The 18551-nt window shown below is 40.3% G+C and overlaps 1 long non-coding RNA gene across 1 annotated transcript in view; it reads right to left on the bottom strand.

The window, feature by feature from the left end:
* LOC115862860 (uncharacterized) overlaps nucleotides 1-18551 on the bottom strand; it is a 65011-nt gene that overhangs the window by 8750 nt on the left and 37710 nt on the right. The window lies entirely within an intron of this gene.

Below are 18551 nucleotides of genomic sequence, written 5' to 3'. Positions count from 1 at the left end.
TCTTGGCTGATTAAGAAAGAATATATCTAGATCACGCTCTGCTTTTTATTGTGACTTTTCTACTTCCTGTCTGAATATTTAAGGGTTTATAAACAAAACAAATGCTGCTATTGATTAGCTGCAAGAATGCACTTTAGACATATATTTGACAATTCAAACTTTCAAAATAAAGATGTCAGAGACTGGCCAATACTAAAACCATTTTAGGAAGGTGTTCTGAATTTTGTATATATGTACTTTCTGACATTTAGATATACCAAAAGAACTGAAATAAAAAGCACTAAAATACAAGGTTGTGTGATAGTAATTTAACACTTAGTCCCAGAACCTAGCATTGGGCCTTGCTGGCACGTTTGCGGGATGAATTAAAAGAAAGCACTAGAAATTTCCCTCACTACGTTGAGGATACTTGTTTCAGCATGCAAATGAACAGCTTCAAAAGGGGCTATTTCCTCTGTTGAAAACCAGGAATATTCTCCCAGCCCACTGGGTGTACTGCAGCCCCTGGGCAATCCTTTACACACCGACTGTGTTTGATTTGGAATCTTCCTTTTACTTCATTCAACTTAGGCTTTCAAGACCAGCACTCAGTCTCCAGGTATGAAAATTTTAAATTACTGATATTATACCCAACGCACATGCATAGATATAAAGTAGAGGAGCAAGTGATGGCAGCATCATGGCAGTGTGAGTTGCAAATAAAAGAGGGGGAAAAAAAGGAACAACTAATGGGTCATTCATAACTGAACAAAAGTATCTCTGTACATTACACCAGAACATCCAAAAGATTTCTACTGATAAGCGCTTCGGAATGGATGGAGCTTGGAGAGGGCTGCAGATCCAAGGGAGCTGCTCAGCCCCACTCGCTGTGGGCGCGGTGGGAATGGGAGTGCAGCAGCGGGTGGACAGGAGGTCCAGCCAGCCCGACAGAGAACCTGGCACACTGTGGGGAGCAGGACGGAGACCAGTTTGGAGGCAGAAAATGAGCAGGAGCACACTGGGCGTCCACTGCCGGGGACAGCAGCCACCTCCCTCACAGAGGTCTCTAAGGGACTGCCTGGCTGGTCACAGCTGGAGGAACCTCTTTCTCTCCAGCAGCACGATTTCCTCAGGAGCGACCTCCCTGACTAGTGGAAGTGGAAAGAGGGAGACAAGAACAAAGGGCACTGGAGTATCTCACTCCCTGCCGTCTGTCGGCCTCATATTTCGGCAGGAGGTCCGTGCGTGGCCCTCTGGGGGCTCCCCGCAGTGGAGGATCTCCCTGCTAGGCTGTGGGCAACCACAGGTGCTGAGCCCACACTTGCCCACTCTGCTGCCAGCTTTTTCACAGGCACTCCCTAGCACAGCCCCAGAGCCAGCTCAGGTAGAGAAACCGAAAACTTGAGCTATGGTGCCACCTTCTGGAGAATAAAAGCAAGGTTTCTAATTGCCAGTGTTGAACAAAGTAAGCAACTAAGAAAAGAAAAATGTGTGCTACTTCACACTCAATGGCAGGGGCACATTTTACCAAGCACTACGAAAAATCAGTGATATGGTATCACAATGAGAAAAACAATAATTCTCCAGCAGCTGACACCAAAGGCACAGAACACTGTGATCTGATAAAGAATCAAAAACAGGTCCTGCACCAGCGGGAGGGAGCTGTGAAGGAGGAAAAGTGTCCACACACTAGGAAGCCCCTTCGCGGGCAGAGACTGCGGGTGGCGGAGTGGGGGAGCTTCGGGGCCGCGGAGGAGAGCACAGCAACAGGGGTGCGGAGGGCAAAGCGGAGAGATTCCCGCACAGAGGATCGGTGCCGACCGGCACTCACCAGCATAGGCTTGTCTGCTCGCCCGACGGGGCGGACGGGGCTGGGAGTTGAGGCTCCGGCTTCTGTCGGAGCGCCGGGAGAGGACTGAGGTTGGCGGCGTGAACACAGCCTGCAGGGCGTTAGTGCACCGCGGCTAGCCGGGAGGGAGTCCGGGAAAAAGTCTGGACCTGCCGAAGAGGCAAGAGACTTTTTCTTCCCTCTTTGTTTCCTGGTGCACGAGGAGAGGGGATTAAGAACGCTGCTTAAGAGAGCTCCAGAGACAGGCGCGAGCCGCGGCTAAAAGTGCGGACCCCAGAGACAGACATGAGACGCTAAGGCCGCTGCTGCCGCCACGCCACCAAGAAGCCTGTGTGCGAACACAGGTCACTCTCCACACCCCCTTCCGGGGAGCCTGTGCAGCCTGCCACTGCCAGGGTCCCGGGATCCAGGGACAACTCCCCCGGGAGAACACACGGCGCGCCTCAGGCTGGTGCAACATCACGCTGGCCTCTGCCGCCGCAGGCCCGCCCTGCACTCCGTTACCCTCCCTACCCCCCGCCGTGAGCCAGAGCCTCCGAATCAGCGGCTCCTTTAACCCCGTCCTGTCTGAGCAAAGAACAGACGCCCTCCAGCAACCTACACGCACAGGCGGGGCCAAATCCAAAGCTGAGCCCCTGGGAGCTGTAAGAACAAAGAAGAGAAAGGGAAATCTCTCCCAGCAGCCTCAGAAGCAGCGGATTAAAGCTCCATCAACTTGATGTACCCTGCATCTGTGGAATACATGAATAGACAACGAATCATCCCAAAATAAGGAGCCCTGTGGATGAAAGGCTCTTGGTGCTGCAGCCAGGAGTTAGTGCTGTGCCTCTGAGGTGGGAGAGCCAACTTCAGGACACTGGTCCACAAGAGGCCTCCCAGCTGCACATAATACGAAACAGCGAAAATCTCCCAAAGATCTCCATCTCAACGCCAGCACCCAGCTTCACTCAACGACCAGCAAGCTACAGTGCTGGACATCCTATGCCAAACAACTAGCAAGACAGGAACACAACCCCACCCATTAGCAGAGAGGCTGCCCAAAATCATAGTAAGTCTACAGACACCCCAAAACACACCACCAGACGTGGACCTGCCCACCAGAAAGACAAGATCCAGCCTCATCCACCACAACACAGGCACTAGTCCCCTCCACCAGGAAGCCTACACAACCCACTGAACCAACCTTAGCCACTGGGGACAGACACAAAAAACAACAGGAACTACGAACCTTCAGCCTGCAAAAAGGAGACCCCAAACACAGTAAGATAAGCAAAATGAAAAGACAGAAAAACACACAGCAGATGAAGGAGCAAGATAAAAACCCACCAGACCTAACAAATGAAGAGGAACTAGGCAGTCTACCTGAAAAAGAATTCAGAATAATGATGGTAAACATGATCCAAAATCTTGGAAATAGAATAGACAAAATGCAAGAATCAGTTAACAAGGACCTAGAAGAACTAAAGATGAAACAAACAATGATGAACAACACAATAAATGAAATGAAAAATACTCTAGATGGGATCAATAGCAGAATAACTGAGGCAGAAGAACGGATAAGTGACCTGGAAGATAAAATAGTGGAAATAACTACTGCAGAGCAGAATAAAGAAAAAAGAATGAAAAGAACTGAGGACAGTCTCAGAGACCTCTGGGACAACATTAAACGCACCAACATTCGAATTATAGGGGTTCCAGAAGAAGAAGAGAAAAAGAAAGGGACTGAGAAAATATTTGAAGAGATTATAGTTGAAAACTTCCCTAATATGGGAAAGGAAATAGTTAATCAAGTCCAGGAAGCACAGAGAGTCCCATACAGGATAAATCCAAGGAGAAATACGCCACGACATATATTAATCAAACTGTCAAAAATTAAATACAAAGAAAGCATATTAAAAGCAGCAAGGGAAAAACAACAAATAACACACAAGGGAATCCCCATAAGGTTAACAGCTGATCTTTCAGCAGAAACTCTGCAAGCCAGAAGGGACTGGCAGGACATACTGAAAGTGATGAAGGAGAAAAACCTGCAACCAAGATTACTCTACCCAGCAAGGATCTCATTCAGATTTGATGGAGAAATTAAAACCTTTACAGACAAGCAAAAGCTGAGAGAGTTCAGCACCACCAAACCAGCTCTACAACAACTGCTAAAGGAACTTCTCTAGGCAAGAAACACAAAAGAAGGAAAAGACCTACAATAACGAACCCAAAACAATTAAGAAAATGGGAATGGGAACACACATATCGATAATTACCTTAAATGTAAATGGACTAAATGCCCCCACCAAAAGACACAGATTGGCTGAATGGATACAAAAACAAGACGCATATATTTGCTGTCTACAAGAGACCCACTTCAGACCTAGAGACACATACAGACTGAAAGTAAGGGGATGGAAAAAGGTATTTCATGCAAATGGAAACCAAAAGAAAGCTGGAGTAGCAATTCTCATATTAGACAAAATAGACTTTAAAATAAAGACTATTAGAAGAGACAAAGAAGGACACTACATAATGATCAAGGGATCGATCCAAGAAGAAGATATAACAATTGTAAATATTTATGCACCCAACATAGGAGCACCTCAATACATAAGGCAAATACTAACAGCCATAAAAAGGGAAATCAACTGTAACACATTCATAGTAGGGGACTTTAACACCCCACTTTCACCAATGGACAGATCATCCAAAATGAAAATAAATAAGGAAATACAAGCTTTAAATGATACATTAAACAAGATGGACTTAATTGATATTTATAGGATATTCCATCCAAAAACAACAGAATACACATTTTTCTCTAGTGCTCATGGAACATTCTCCAGGATAGATCATATCTTGGGTCACAAGTCAAGCCTTGGTAAATTTAAGAAAATTGAAATTGTACCAAGTATCTTTTCCGACCACAACGCTATGAGACTAGATATCAATTACAGGAAAAAATCTGTAAAAAATACAAACACATGGAGGCTAAACAAAACACTACTTAATAACGATCACTGAAGAAATCAAAGAGGAAATAAAAAAATACCTAGAAACAAATGACAATGGAGACACGATGACCCAAAATCTATGGGACGCAACAAAAGCAGTACTAAGAGGGAAGTTTATAGCAATACAATCCTACCTTAAGAAACAGGAAACATCTCGAATAAACAACCTAACCTTGCACCTAAAGCAATTAGAGAAAGAAGAACAAGAAAACCTCAAAGTTAGCAGAAGGAAAGAAATCATAAAAATCAGATCAGAAATAAATGAAAAAGAAATGAAGGAAACGATAGCAAAGATCAATAAAACTAAAAGCTGGTTCTTTCAAAGGATAAACAAAATTGATAAACCATTAGCCAGACTCATCAAGAAAAAAAGGGGTAAGACTCAAATCAATAGAATTAGAAATGAAAAAGGAGAAGTAACAACTGACACTGCAGAAATACAAAAGATCATGAGAGATTACTACAAGCAACTTTATGCCAATAAAATGGACAACCTGGAAGAAATGGTCAAATTCTTAGAAAGGCACAACCTGCCAAGTCTGAATCAGGAAGAAATAGAAAATATGAACAGACCAATCACAAGCACTGAAATTGAAACTGTGATTAAAAATCTTCCAACAAGCAAAAGCCCAGGACCAGATGGCTTCACAGGCGAATTCTATCAAACATTTAGAGAAGAGCTATCACCTATCCTTCTCAAACTCTTCCAAAATATAGCAGAGGGAGGAATACTCCCCAACTCATTCTACGAGGCCACCATCACCTTGATACCAAAACCAGACAAGGATGTCACAAAGAAAGAAAACTACAGGCCAGTATCACTGATGAACATAGATGCAAAAATCCTCAACAAAATACCAGCAAACAGAATCCAACAGCACATTAAACGGATCATACACCATGATCAAGTGGGGTTTATTCCAGGAATGCAAGGATTCTTCAATATACGCAAATCAATCAACGTGATACACCATATTAACAAATTGAAGGAGAAAAACCATACGATCATCTCAATAGATGCAGAGAAAGCTTTCGACAAAATTCAACACCCATTTATGATAAAAACCCTGCAGAAAGTAGGCATAGAGGGAACTTTCCTCAACATAATAAAAGCCATATATGACAAAGCCACAGCCAACATCGTCCTCAATGGTGAAAAACTGAAAGCATTTCCACTAAGATCAGGAACAAGACAAGGTTGCCCACTCTCACCACTCTTATTCAACATAGTTTTGGAAGTTTTAGCCACAGCAATCAGAGAAGAAAAGGAAATAAAAGGAATCCAAATCGGAAAAGAAGAAGTAAAGCTGTCACTGTTTGCAGATGACATGATACTATACATAGAGAATCCTAAAGATGTTGCCAGAAAACTACTAGAGCTTATCAATGAATTTGGTAAAGTAGCAGGATACAAAATTAATGCACAGAAATCTCTGGCATTCCTATACACTAAGGATGAAAAATCTGAAAGTGAAATCAAGAAAATACTCCCACTTACCATTGCAACAAAAAGAATAAAATATCTAGGAATAAACCTACCTAAGGAGACAAAAGACCTGTATGCAGAAAATTATAAGACACTGATGAAAGAAATTAAAGATGATACAAATAGATGGAGAGATATACCATGTTCTTGGATTGAAGAATTAACATTGTGAAAATGACTCTACTACCCAAAGCAATCTACAGATTGAATGCAATCCCTATCAAACTACCACTGGCATTTTTCACAGAACTAGAACAAAAAATTTCACAATTTGTATGGAAACACAAAAGACCCCGAATAGCCAAAGCAATCTTGAGAACGAAAAACGGAGCTGGAGGAATCAGGCTTCCTGACTTCAGACTATACTACAAAGCTACAGTAATCAAGACAGTATGGTACTGGCACAAAAACAGAAAGATAGATCAATGGAACAGGATAGAAAGCCCAGAGATAAACCCACACACATATGGTCACCTTATCTTTGACAAAGGAGGCAGGAATGTACAGTGGAGAAAGGACAGCCTCTTCAATAAGTGGTGCTGGGAAAACTGGACAGCTACATGTAAAAGTATGAGATTAGATCACTCCCTAACACCATACACAAAAATAAGCTCAAAATGGATTAAAGACCTAAATGTAAGGCCAGAAACTATCAAACTCTTAGAGGAAAACATAGGCAGGACACTCTATGACATAAATCACAGCAAGGTCCTTTTTGACCCACCTCCTAGAGAAATGGAAATAAAAACAAAAGTAAACAAATGGGACCTAATGAAACTTAAAGGCTTTTGCGCAGCAAAGGAAACCATAAAGAAGACCAAAAGACAACCCTCAGAATGGGAGAAAATATTTGCAAATGAAGCAACTGACCAAGGATTAATCTCCAAAATTTATAAGCAGCTCATGCAGCTTAATAACAAAAAAACAAACAACCCAATCCAAAAATGGGCAGAAGACCTAAATAGACATTTCTCCAAAGAAGATATACAGACTGCCAACAAACACATGAAAGAATGCTCAACATCACTAATCATTAGAGAAATGTAAATCAAAACTACAATGAGATATCATCTCACACCAGTCAGAATGGCCATCATCAAAAAATCTAGAAACAATAAATGCTGGTGAGGGTGTGGAGAAAAGGGAACCCTCTTACACTGTTGGTGGGAATGTAAATTGATACAGCCACTGTGGAGAAGAGTATGGAGGTTCCTTAAAAAACTACAAATAGAACTACCATATGACCCAGCAATCCCACTACTGGGCATATACCCTGAGAAAACCATAATTCAAAAAGAGTCATGTACCAAAATGTTCATTGCAGCTCTATTTACAATAGCCCAGAGATGGAAACAACCTAAGTGTCCATCATCGGATGAATGGATGAAGAAGATGTGGCACATAAATACAATGGAATATTACTCAGCCATAAAAAGAAAGGAAATTGAGCTATTTGTAATGAGGTGGATAGACCTAGAGTCTGTCATACAGAGTGAAGTAAGTCAGAAAGAGAGCGACAAATACCGTATGCTAACACATATATATGGAATTTAAGAAAAAAAAATGTCATGAAAAACTTAGGAGTGAAACAGGAATAAAGACACAGACTTACTAGAGAATGGACTTGAGGCTATGAGGAGGGGGAAGGGTAAACGGTGACAAAGCGAGAGAGAGGCATGGACATATATACACTACCAAACGTAAGGTAGATAGCTAGTGGGAAGCAGCCGCATAGCACAGGGAGATCAGCTCGGTGCTTTGTGACCGCCTGGAGGGGTGGGATAGGGAGGGTGGGAGGGAGGGAGACGCAAGCGGGAAGAGATATGGGAACATATGTATATATATAACTGATTCATTTTGTTGTAAAAAAAAAAAAGATGTTTAATTAATGATTAAATAAACTATGATTAATGAATAAATGAAGAGGTAAAAAAAGAATTAAAAACAGCTGTGATGAAGGATTTATTTGCTGAGCTACAAGAAAACTCAGGCAATTCAAGAATATAGAAATAAATTTACTGAATGTAAGGTGCTGTTTACCAAATATACTGAAATTTTTAAAAAGAACCAGACAAATTCTGGAGCTGAAGAATTCAATGAATGACATCAAGAATGTACAGAAAGCTTAGGAAATAAGGCAGATGAGATCTGGGAAAGAATCTGCAACTCGGAGGGTAGAAATTTAGAAATGACTCAGGAGGAGAGAGAACTAAGATTTTTAAAAAGTGAAGAAAACCTACGAGAACTCTCATATATGACGACAAAATAAATATAAGAATAATGGTCTACCAGAAGGAGCAGAGAGGGAGAGGGGAGCAGAGAGTGTGTATTTAAAAAAATAATAGCTGAGAATCTCCCAAGCTTGGAGAGGGAAAGGGATATAAAAGTCCAATAAGCTAACAGGACACCCTATTATCTCAATGCAAAAAGATCTCCAAAACACACTATAATGAAACTGTCAAAAATCAAAGAAAAAAAGAAAAACTCTTAAAGGCATCCAGGGGTTAAAAAAAAAAGTAACCTACAAAGGAATCCCCACAAGGCTATCAGTGGATTTCCCAGCAGAAATTCTATAGGCCAGGAGAGAGCGGAATGACATATTCAAAGTGTTGAAGATAAATACGGCCAGCCAAGAATACTTTATCCAGCGAAGTTGACCTTCAGCTATGAAGGAGAAGTAAAGGCTTTCCCAGACAAACAAAACCTGCCATGCAGGAAATGCTGAAAGGAGTTCTTCAGCTGAAACAGAATGATGCTAATTAGTGACATAAAAAACAATGAAAGCACACATAAAAAGAGGTAAAATTGGGACATCAAAAGTATAAAAGGGGAGGAGTAAAAAGGGTTGAATCTTTATAGGCGAATGACAACAAGGTGCTATCAACAGCATGAAAAGGACTATTTTACCTATGAGATATATTATAAGCCACAAGGTAACCACAAAACAAAAATCTAGAGGCATGAAACATTTAAAAAAAAAAAAGGGAGTGGGGGGAAGACTGAGCAAATCACTAAGGAAAACCACCACTTTACAAAGGTAGACAGAAACAAAAAAAAAGAAAGGAGACAGAAAGGAGTGATATCAATAATCACTCCAAATATATATCACTTATATGCAGAATCTAAAAAAAAAAAAAAAGGATACAAATGAACCTATTCACAAAACAGAAACAGACTAACAGACTAAGAAAATAAACTTCTGGTTACCAAAGGGGAGGGAAAAGTGGGCAGTCTGGGATTGATGCATTCATGCTGCTATATTTAAAATATTTAAAATGAAAAGACAACCCACAGAATGGGGTTTGTAAATGATGCTACCGACAAGGGATTAATCTCCAAAATATACAAACAGCTCATGCAACTCAATATCAAAAACAAACAAAACAACCCAATCAAAAACAACCCAGATCTAAATAGACATTTCTCCAAAGAAGACATACAGATGGCCAAAAAGCACATGAAAAGATGCTCAAGATCATTAATTATTATCAGAGAAATGCAAATTAAAGCTACGAGACATCACCTCACATTGGTCAGAATAACCATCATCAAAAAATCTATAAATAATATATGCTGGAGAGGGTGTAGAGAAAAGGGGACCCTTCTACACTGTTGGTGGAAATGTGAACTGGTACAGCCACTATGGAGAACAGTATGGAGGTTCCTTAAAAAAATAAAAATAGAACTACTGTATGACCCAGCAATCCCATGCCCAGGCACCTACCCAAAGAAAACCATAATTTGAAAACATACATGCAACCCAATGTTCATTGTAGCACTATTTACAATAGCCAGGATATGGAAGAAACCTAAATATCCATCAAGAGAGGAATGGATAAAGAAGATGTGTACAGGGCTTCCCTTGTGGCGCAGTGGTTGGGAGTCTGCCTGCCGATGCAGGGGATGCGGGTTCATGCCCCGGTCCGGGAAGATCCCACATGCCACGGAGCGGCTGGGCCCGTGAGCCATGGCTGCTGAGCCTGCGCGTCTGGAGCCTGTGCTCCGCAACAGGAGAGGCCACAACAGTGAAAGGCCCATATACTGCAAAAAAAGAGATGTACATATATACGATGGAATATTACTCAGCCATAGAAAAGAACAAAATAATGCCATCTGCAGCAACATGGATGGACATAAAGACTGTCACACTGAGTAAAGTAAGTCAGACAGAGAAAGGGATTTCCCTGGTGGTCCGCTGGGTAAGACTACAAGCTCCCAACGCAGGGGGCCCAGGTTTGATCCCTGGTCAGGGAACTAGATCTCTCATGTGTCGCAACTAAGAGTTCGCATGCCACAACTAAGAGACCACATGCTGCAACTAAGACCCAGTGCAGCCTAAATAAATAAATAAATATTTTTAAAAAACCCAGAAAGACAAATATCAGATGATATCTCTTATATGCAGAATCTAAAAAAAAAAAAAATGATACAGATGAACCTTATTTACGAAACAGAAAGACTCCCAAACTCAGAAAACAAATTTATGGTTACCAAAGGGGAGGGATAAATTGGGAGTTTGAGATTGACATATACACACTACTATATTTAAAATAGATAACAACAAGGACCTATTGTATAGCACAGGGAACTCTACTCAATATTCTGTAATAACCTAAATGGGAAAAGAATTTGAAAAAGAATAGATACATGTATATGTATAACTGAACTACTTTGCTGTACATCTCAAACTAACACGACATTCTTTTTTTTTTGCGGTACGCGGGCCTCTCACTGTTGTGGTCTCTCCCATTGCGGAGCACAGGTTCCGGATGCACAGGCTCAGTGGCCATGGCTCATGGGCCCAGCCACTCCGCAGCACGTGGGATCCTCCCGGACCGGGTCACGAACCCGTGTCCCCTGCATCGGCAGGCGGAACTCTCAACCACTGCGCCACCAGGGAAGCCCCTAACACGACATTCTTAATCAACTACACTCCAATATAAAATATAAATTAAAAAAAACTAAATCAGGAAGAAATAGAAAATATGAACAGACCAATAATAGCCAACTAGATTAAGTCTGTAATCATAAACTTCCCAACAGAGAAATCCCCAGGACCAGATGGCTACACTGGCGAATTCTACCAAACATTCAAAGAATAATCAACATCAGTCCTTCCCAAACTCTTACAAAAATTTGAGAAGGTAATACTTCCAAACTGATTCTACTGATATGAGCATTACCCTGAAGCCAAAGCCAGATAAGGACACCACAAGAAATGAAAACGGTAGATCAATACCCCTGATGAATACAGGAACAAAAAGTCTCAACAAAGTATTAGCAAACTGAATTCAAGAACTCTTACGGATTGTACACCATGACCAGGCGGGTTTTATGCTTTGTATGCAAGGATGGTTCAACATATGCAAATCAATAACACAATATATATTCATAAAATGAAAGATAAAACTCACGTGATCATCTCAATAAATGCAGAAAAACCATTTGACAAAATACAACATCCTTTCATGATAAAAACCTTTAGTAGATTGGATATAGAAGGAACATACCTAAACATGAAAAAGGTCATGTATAACAAATGCAAACCTAACATTATACTCAATGGAGAAAGAGTGAAAGCTTCTCTTCTAAGATCAGGAAGAAGACAAGGATGTCCACTCTCACCATTCTTATTCAATATAGCATTGGAAGCCCTAGGTAGTGTAACTGGCAAGACGAAGAAATAAAAGGCATCCAAATTGGGGAAGAATAAGTTACTCTTCCTGTATATAGAAATGAAGGTGGTATGATCCTGTATAAAGATAATCCCAAAGACTACTAAAAAACTGTTGGAACTAATCAATGATGTCAGTAAAGTTGCAGGATACAACATCAACATACAGAAATTAGTTGGATTTCTACACACTAAGGAGAAAACATATGAAAAAGAAATGAAACTATCCCATTTGCAATAGCATCGAAACAATAACATATTTAGGAGTAATTTTCTTTTGTTTTTTTTTTAACATCTTTATTGGAGTATAATTGCTTTACAATGGTGTTAGTTTCGCTTTATAACGAAGTGAATCAGTTATACATATACATATGTTCCCATATCTCTTCCCGCTTGCGTCTCCCTCCCTCCCACCCTCCCTATCCCACCCCTCTAGGTGGTCACAAAGCACCGAGCTGATCTCCCTGTGCTATGAGGCTGCTTCCCACTAGCTATATATTTTACATTTGGTAGTGTATATATGTCCATGCCACTCTCTTGCTTTGTCACAGCTCACCCTTCCCCCTCCTCATATCCTCAAGTCCATTCTCTAGTAGATCTGTGTCTTTATTTCTGTCTTACCCTAGGTTCTTCATGACATTTTTTTCCTCTTAAATTACATATATATGTGTTAGCATATGGTATTTGTCTTTCTCTTTCTGACTTACTTCACTCTGTATGACAAACTCTAGGTCCATCCACCTCATTACAAATAGCTCAATTTCCTTTCTTTTTATGGCTGAGTAATATTCCATTGTATATATGTGCCACATCTTCTTCATCCATTCATCCGATGATGGACACTTAGGTTGTTTCCATCTCTGGGCTATTGTAAATAGAGCTGCAATGAACATTTTGGTACATGACTCTTTTTGAATTATGGTTTTCTCAGGGTATATGCCCAGTAGTGGGATTGCTGGGTCATATGGTAGTTCTATTTGTAGTTTTTTAAGGAACCTCCATACTCTTCTCCACAGTGGCTGTATCAATTTACATTCCCACCAACAGTGTAAGAGGGTTCCCTTTTCTCCACACCCTCACCAGCATTTATTGTTTCTAGATTTTTTGATGATGGCCATTCTGACTGGTGTGAGACGATATCTCATTGTGGTTTTGATTTGCATTTCTCTAATGATTAAAGATGTTGAGCATTCTTTCATGTGTTTGTTGGCAGTCTGTATATCTTCTTTGGAGAAATGTCTATTTAGGTCTTCTGCCCATTTTTGAATTGGGTTGTTTTTTTGTTATTGAGCTGCATGAGCTGCTTGTAAATTTTGGATATTAATCCTTTGTCAGTTGCTTCATTTGCAAATATTTTCTCCCATTCTGAGGGTTGTCTTTTGGTCTTCTTTATGGTTTCCTTTGCTGTGCACAAGCTTTGAAGCTTCATTAGGTCCATTTGTTTATTTTTGTTTTGATTTCCATTTCTCTAGGAGGTGGGTCAGAAAGGATCTTGCTGTGATTTATGTCATAGAGTGTTCTGCCTATGTTTTCCTCTAAGAGTTTGATAGTTTCTGGCCTTACATTTAGGTCTTTAATCCATTTTGAGCTTATTTTTTGTGTATGGTGTTAGCGAGTGATCTAATCTCATACTTTTACATGTAGCTGTCCAGTTTTCCCAGCACCACTTATTGAAGAGGCTGTTCTTTCTCCACTGTACACTCCTGCCTCCTTTATCAAAGATAAGGTGACCATATGTGTGTGGGTTTATCTCTGGGCTTTCTATCCTGTTCCATTGATCTATCTTTCTGTTTTTGTGCCAGTACCATACTGTCTTGATTACTGTAGCTTTGTAGTATAGTCTGAAGTAAGGGAGCCTGATTCCTCCAGCTCCGTTTTTCGATCTCAAGATTGCTTTGGCTATTCGGGGTCTTTTGTGTTTCCATACAAATTGTGAAATTTTTTGTTCTAGTTCTATGAAAAATGCCAGTGGTAGTTTGATAGGTATTGCATTGAATCTGTAGATTGCTTTGGGTAGTAGAGTCATGTTCACAATGTTGATTCTTCCATTCCAAGAACACGGTATATCTCTCCATCTATTTGTATCATCTTTAATTTCTTTCATCAGTGTCTTATAATTTTCTGCATACAGGTCTTTTGTCTCCTTAGGTAGGTTTATTCCTAGATATTTTATTCTTTTTGTTGCAATGGTAAATGGGAGTATTTTCTTGATTTCACTTTCAGATTTTTCATCATTAGTGTATAGGAATGCAAGAGATTTCTGTGCATTAATTTTGTATCCTGCTACTTTACCAAATTCATTGATTAGCTCTAGTAGTTTTCTGGTAGCATCTTTAGGATTCTCTATGTATAGTATCATGTCATCTGCAAACAGTGACAGCTTTACTTCTTCTTTTCCGATTTGGATTCCTTTTATTTCCTTTTCATCTCTGATTGCTGTGGCTAAACTTCCAAAACTATGTTGAATAAGAGTGGTGAGAGTGGGCAGCCTTGTCTTGTTCCTGATATTAGTGGAAATGGTTTCAGTTTTTCACCATTGAGGATGATGATGGCTGTGGCTTTGTCATATATGGCCTTTATTATGTTGAGGAGAGTTCCCTCTATGCCTACTTTCTGCAGGGTTTTTTTTTTTATCATAAATGGGTGTTGAATTTTGTCAAAAGCTTTCTCTGCATCTATTGAGATGATCATATGGATTTTCCCTTCAGTTTGTTAATATGGTGTATCACATTGATTGATTTGCGTATATTGAAGAATCCTTGCATTCCTGGAATAAACCCCAGTTGATCATGGTGTATGATCCGTTTCATGTGCTGTTGGATTCTGTTTCCTAGTATTTTGTTGAGGATTTTTGCATTTATATTCATCAGTGATATTGGCCTGTAGTTTTCTTTCTTTGTGACATCCTTGTCTGGTTTTGGTATCAGGGTGATGGCGGCCTCATAGAATGAATTTGGGAGTGTTCCTCCCTCTATTATATTTTGGAAGAGTTCCAGAAGGATAGGTGTTAGCTCTTCTCTAAATGTTTGATAGAATTCGCCTGTGAAGCCATCTGGTCCTGGGCTTTTGTTTGTTGGAAGATTTTTAATCACAGTTTCAATTTCAGTGCTTGTGATTGGTCTGTTCCTATTTTCTATTTCTTCCTGATTCAGTCTTGGCAGGTTGTGCATTTCTAAGAATTTGTCCATTTCTTATAGGTTGTCCATTTTACTACCATAGATTTGCTTGTAGTAATCTCTCATGATCTTTTGTATTTCTGCAGTGTCACTTGTTACTTCTCCTTTTTCATTTCTAATTCTATTGATTTGAGTCTTACCCCTTTTTTTCTTGATGAGTCTGGCTAATGGTTTATCAATTTTGTTTATCTTCTCAAACAACCAGCTTTTGGTTTTATTGATCTTTGCTATCATTCCTTCATTTCTTTTTCATTTATATCTGATCTGATCTTTATGATTTCTTTCCTTCTGCTAACTTTGGGGTTTTCTTGTTCTTCTTTCTATAATTGCTTTAGGTGCAAGATTAGGTTGTTTATTCGATATGTTTCCAGTTTCTTAAGGTAGGATTGTATTGCTATAAACTTCCCTCTTAGAACTGCTTTTGCTCATCCCATAGGTTTTGGGTTGTCGTGTCTCCATTGTCATTTGTTTCTAGGTACTTTTTATTTCCTCCTTGATTTCTTCAGTGATCACTTCGTTATTAAGTAGTGTATTGTTTAGCCTCCATGTCTTTGTATTTTTTACAGATCTTTTCCTGTAATTGGCATCTAGTCTCATAGCGTTGTGGTCAGAAAAGATACTTGATACAATTTCAATTTTTCTTAAATTTACCAAGGCTTGATTTGTGACCCAAGATATGATCTATCCTGGAGAATGTTCCATGAGCACTAGAGAAAAATGTGTATTCTGTTGTTTTTGGATGGAGTGTCCTATAAATATCAATTAAGTCCATCGTGTTTAATGTATCATTTAAAGCCTGTGTTTCCTTATTTATTTTCATTTTGGATGATCTGTCCATTGGTGAAAGTGGGGTGTTAAAATCCCCTACTATGAACGTGTTACTGTCGATTTCCCCATTTATGGCTGTTAGTATTTGCCTTATGTATTGAGGTGCTCCTATGTTGGCTGCATACATATTTACAATTTTTTATCTTCTTCTTGGATTGATCCCTTGATCATTATGTAGTGTCCTTCTTTGTCTCTTCTAATAGTCTTTATTTTAAAGTCTATTTTGTCTGATATGAGAATTGCTACTCCAGCTTTCTTTTGGTTTCCATTTGCATGGAATATCTTTTTCCATCCCCTTACTTTCAGTCTGTATGTGTCTCTAGGTCTGAAGTGGGTCTCTTGTGGACAGCATATATATGGGTCTTGTTTTTGTATCCATTCAGCCAGTCTGTGTCTTTTGGTGGAGGCATTTAATCCGTTTACACTTAAGGTAATTATTGATATGTATGTTCCTATTCCCATTTTCTTAATTGTTTTGGGTTTGTTATTGTAGGTCTTTTCCTTCTCTTGTGTTTCCTGCCTAGAGAAGATCCTTTAGCGTTTGCTGTAAAGCTGGTTTGGTGGTGCTGAGCTCTCTCAGCTTTTGCTTGTCTGTAAAGGTTTTAATTTCTCCCTCAAATATGAATGAGATTCTTGCTGGGTAGAGTAATCTTGGTTGTAGGTTTTTCTCCTTCATCACTTTAAATACGTCCTGCCAGTCCCTTCTGGCTTGCAGAGTTTCTGCTGAAAGATCAGCTGTTAACCTTATGGAGATTCCCTTGTGTGTTACTTGTTGCTTTTCCCTTGCTGCTTTTAATATGTTTTCTTTGTATTTATTTTTGACAGTTTGATTAATATGTGTCTTGTCGTGTTTCTCCATGGAATTGTCCTGTATGGGACTCTCTGTGCTTCCTGGACTTGATTAACTATTTCCTTTCCCATATTAGGGAAGTTTTCAACTATAATCTCTCAAATATTTTCTCAGTCCCTTTCTTTTTCTCTTCTTCTGGAACCCCTATAATTCGAATGTTGGTGCATTTAATGTTGTCCCAGAGGTCTCTGAGACTGTCCTCAGTTCTTTTCATTCTTTTTTCTTTATTCTGCTCTGCAGTAGTTATTTCCACTATTATATCTTACAGGTCACTTATCCGTTTTTCTGCCTCAGTTATTCTGCTATTGATCCCTTCTAGAGTATTTTTAATTTCACTTATTGTGTTGTTCATCGTTGCTTGTTTCATCTTTAGTTCTTCTAGGTCCTTGTTAAATGTTTCTTGCATTTTCTCTATTCTATATCCAAGATTTTGGATCATCTTTACTATCATTATTCTGAATTCTTTTTCAGGTAGACTGCCTATTTCCTCTTCATTTATTAGGTCTGGTGGGTTTTTATCTTGCTCCTTCATCTGCTGTGTGTTTTTCTGTCTTTTCATTTTGCTTATCTTACTGTGTTTGGGGTCTCCTTTTTGCAGGCTGAAGGTTCGTAGTTCCTGTTGTTTTTTGTGTCTGTCCCCAGTGGCTAAGGTTGGTTCAGTGGGTTGTGTAGGCTTCCTGGTGGAGGGGACTAGTGCCTGTGTTGTGGTGGATGAGGCTGGATCTTGTCTTTCTGGTGGGCAGGTCCACGTCTGGTGGTGTGTTTTGGGGTGTCTGTGGACTTATTATGATTTTAGGCAGCCTCTCTGCTAATGGGTGGGGTCGTGTTCCTGTCTTGCTAGTTGTTTGGCATAGGGTTGTCCAGCACTGTAGCTTGCTGGTCGTTGAGTGAAGCTGGGTGTTGGTGTTGAGATGAAGATCTCTGGGAGATTTTTGCTGTTTGATATTACGTGGAGCTGGGAGGTCTCTTGTGGACCATTGTCCTGAAGTTGGCTCTCCCACTTCAGAGGCAAAGCACTGACTCCTGGCTGCAGCACCAAGAGCCTTTCATCCACACGGCTCAGGAGAAAAGGGAGAAAAGGGAGAAAAGGAAGGAAGAGGGAGGGAGGGAGGGAGGGAGGGAGGGAGGGAGGAAATAAAAGAAAATAAAGATAAAATAAAGTTATTAAAATAAAAAATAATTATTAAGAAAAAAAATTTTTTTTTAAGTAAAACAAAACAAAACAAAAAACGGACGGATAGAACCCTAGGACAAATGGTGAAAGTGAAGCTATACAGACAATATCTCACACAGAAGCATACACATACACACTCACAAAAAGAGGAAAAGGGGAAAAAATAATAAACCTTGCTCTCAAAGCCCACCTCCTCAATTTGGGACGATTCGTTGTGTATTCAGGTATTCCACAGATGCAGGGTACATCAAGTTGATTGTGGAAATTTAATCTGCTGCTCCTGAGGCTGTTGGGAGAGATTTCCCTTTCTCTTCTTTGTTTGCACAGCTCCCGAGGCCCAGCTTTGGATTTGGCCCCACCTCTGCGTGTAGGTCGCAGGAAGGCATCTGTTCTTCGCTCAGACAGGACGGGGTTAAAGGAGCCACTGATTCGGGGGCTCTGGCTCACTCAGGCCGGGGGGAGGGAGGGGCATGATGCAGGGCGAGCACCAGCCTGAGGCACGTCGTGCGTTCTCCCGGGGAAGTTGTCCCTGGATC

The sequence above is a fragment of the Globicephala melas genome, chromosome 2 (assembly GCF_963455315.2).
Source record: "Globicephala melas chromosome 2, mGloMel1.2, whole genome shotgun sequence".
In the NCBI taxonomy this organism is placed as follows: Eukaryota; Metazoa; Chordata; class Mammalia; order Artiodactyla; family Delphinidae; genus Globicephala; species Globicephala melas.
This window is presented reverse-complemented; position numbering and strand designations above follow the sequence as displayed.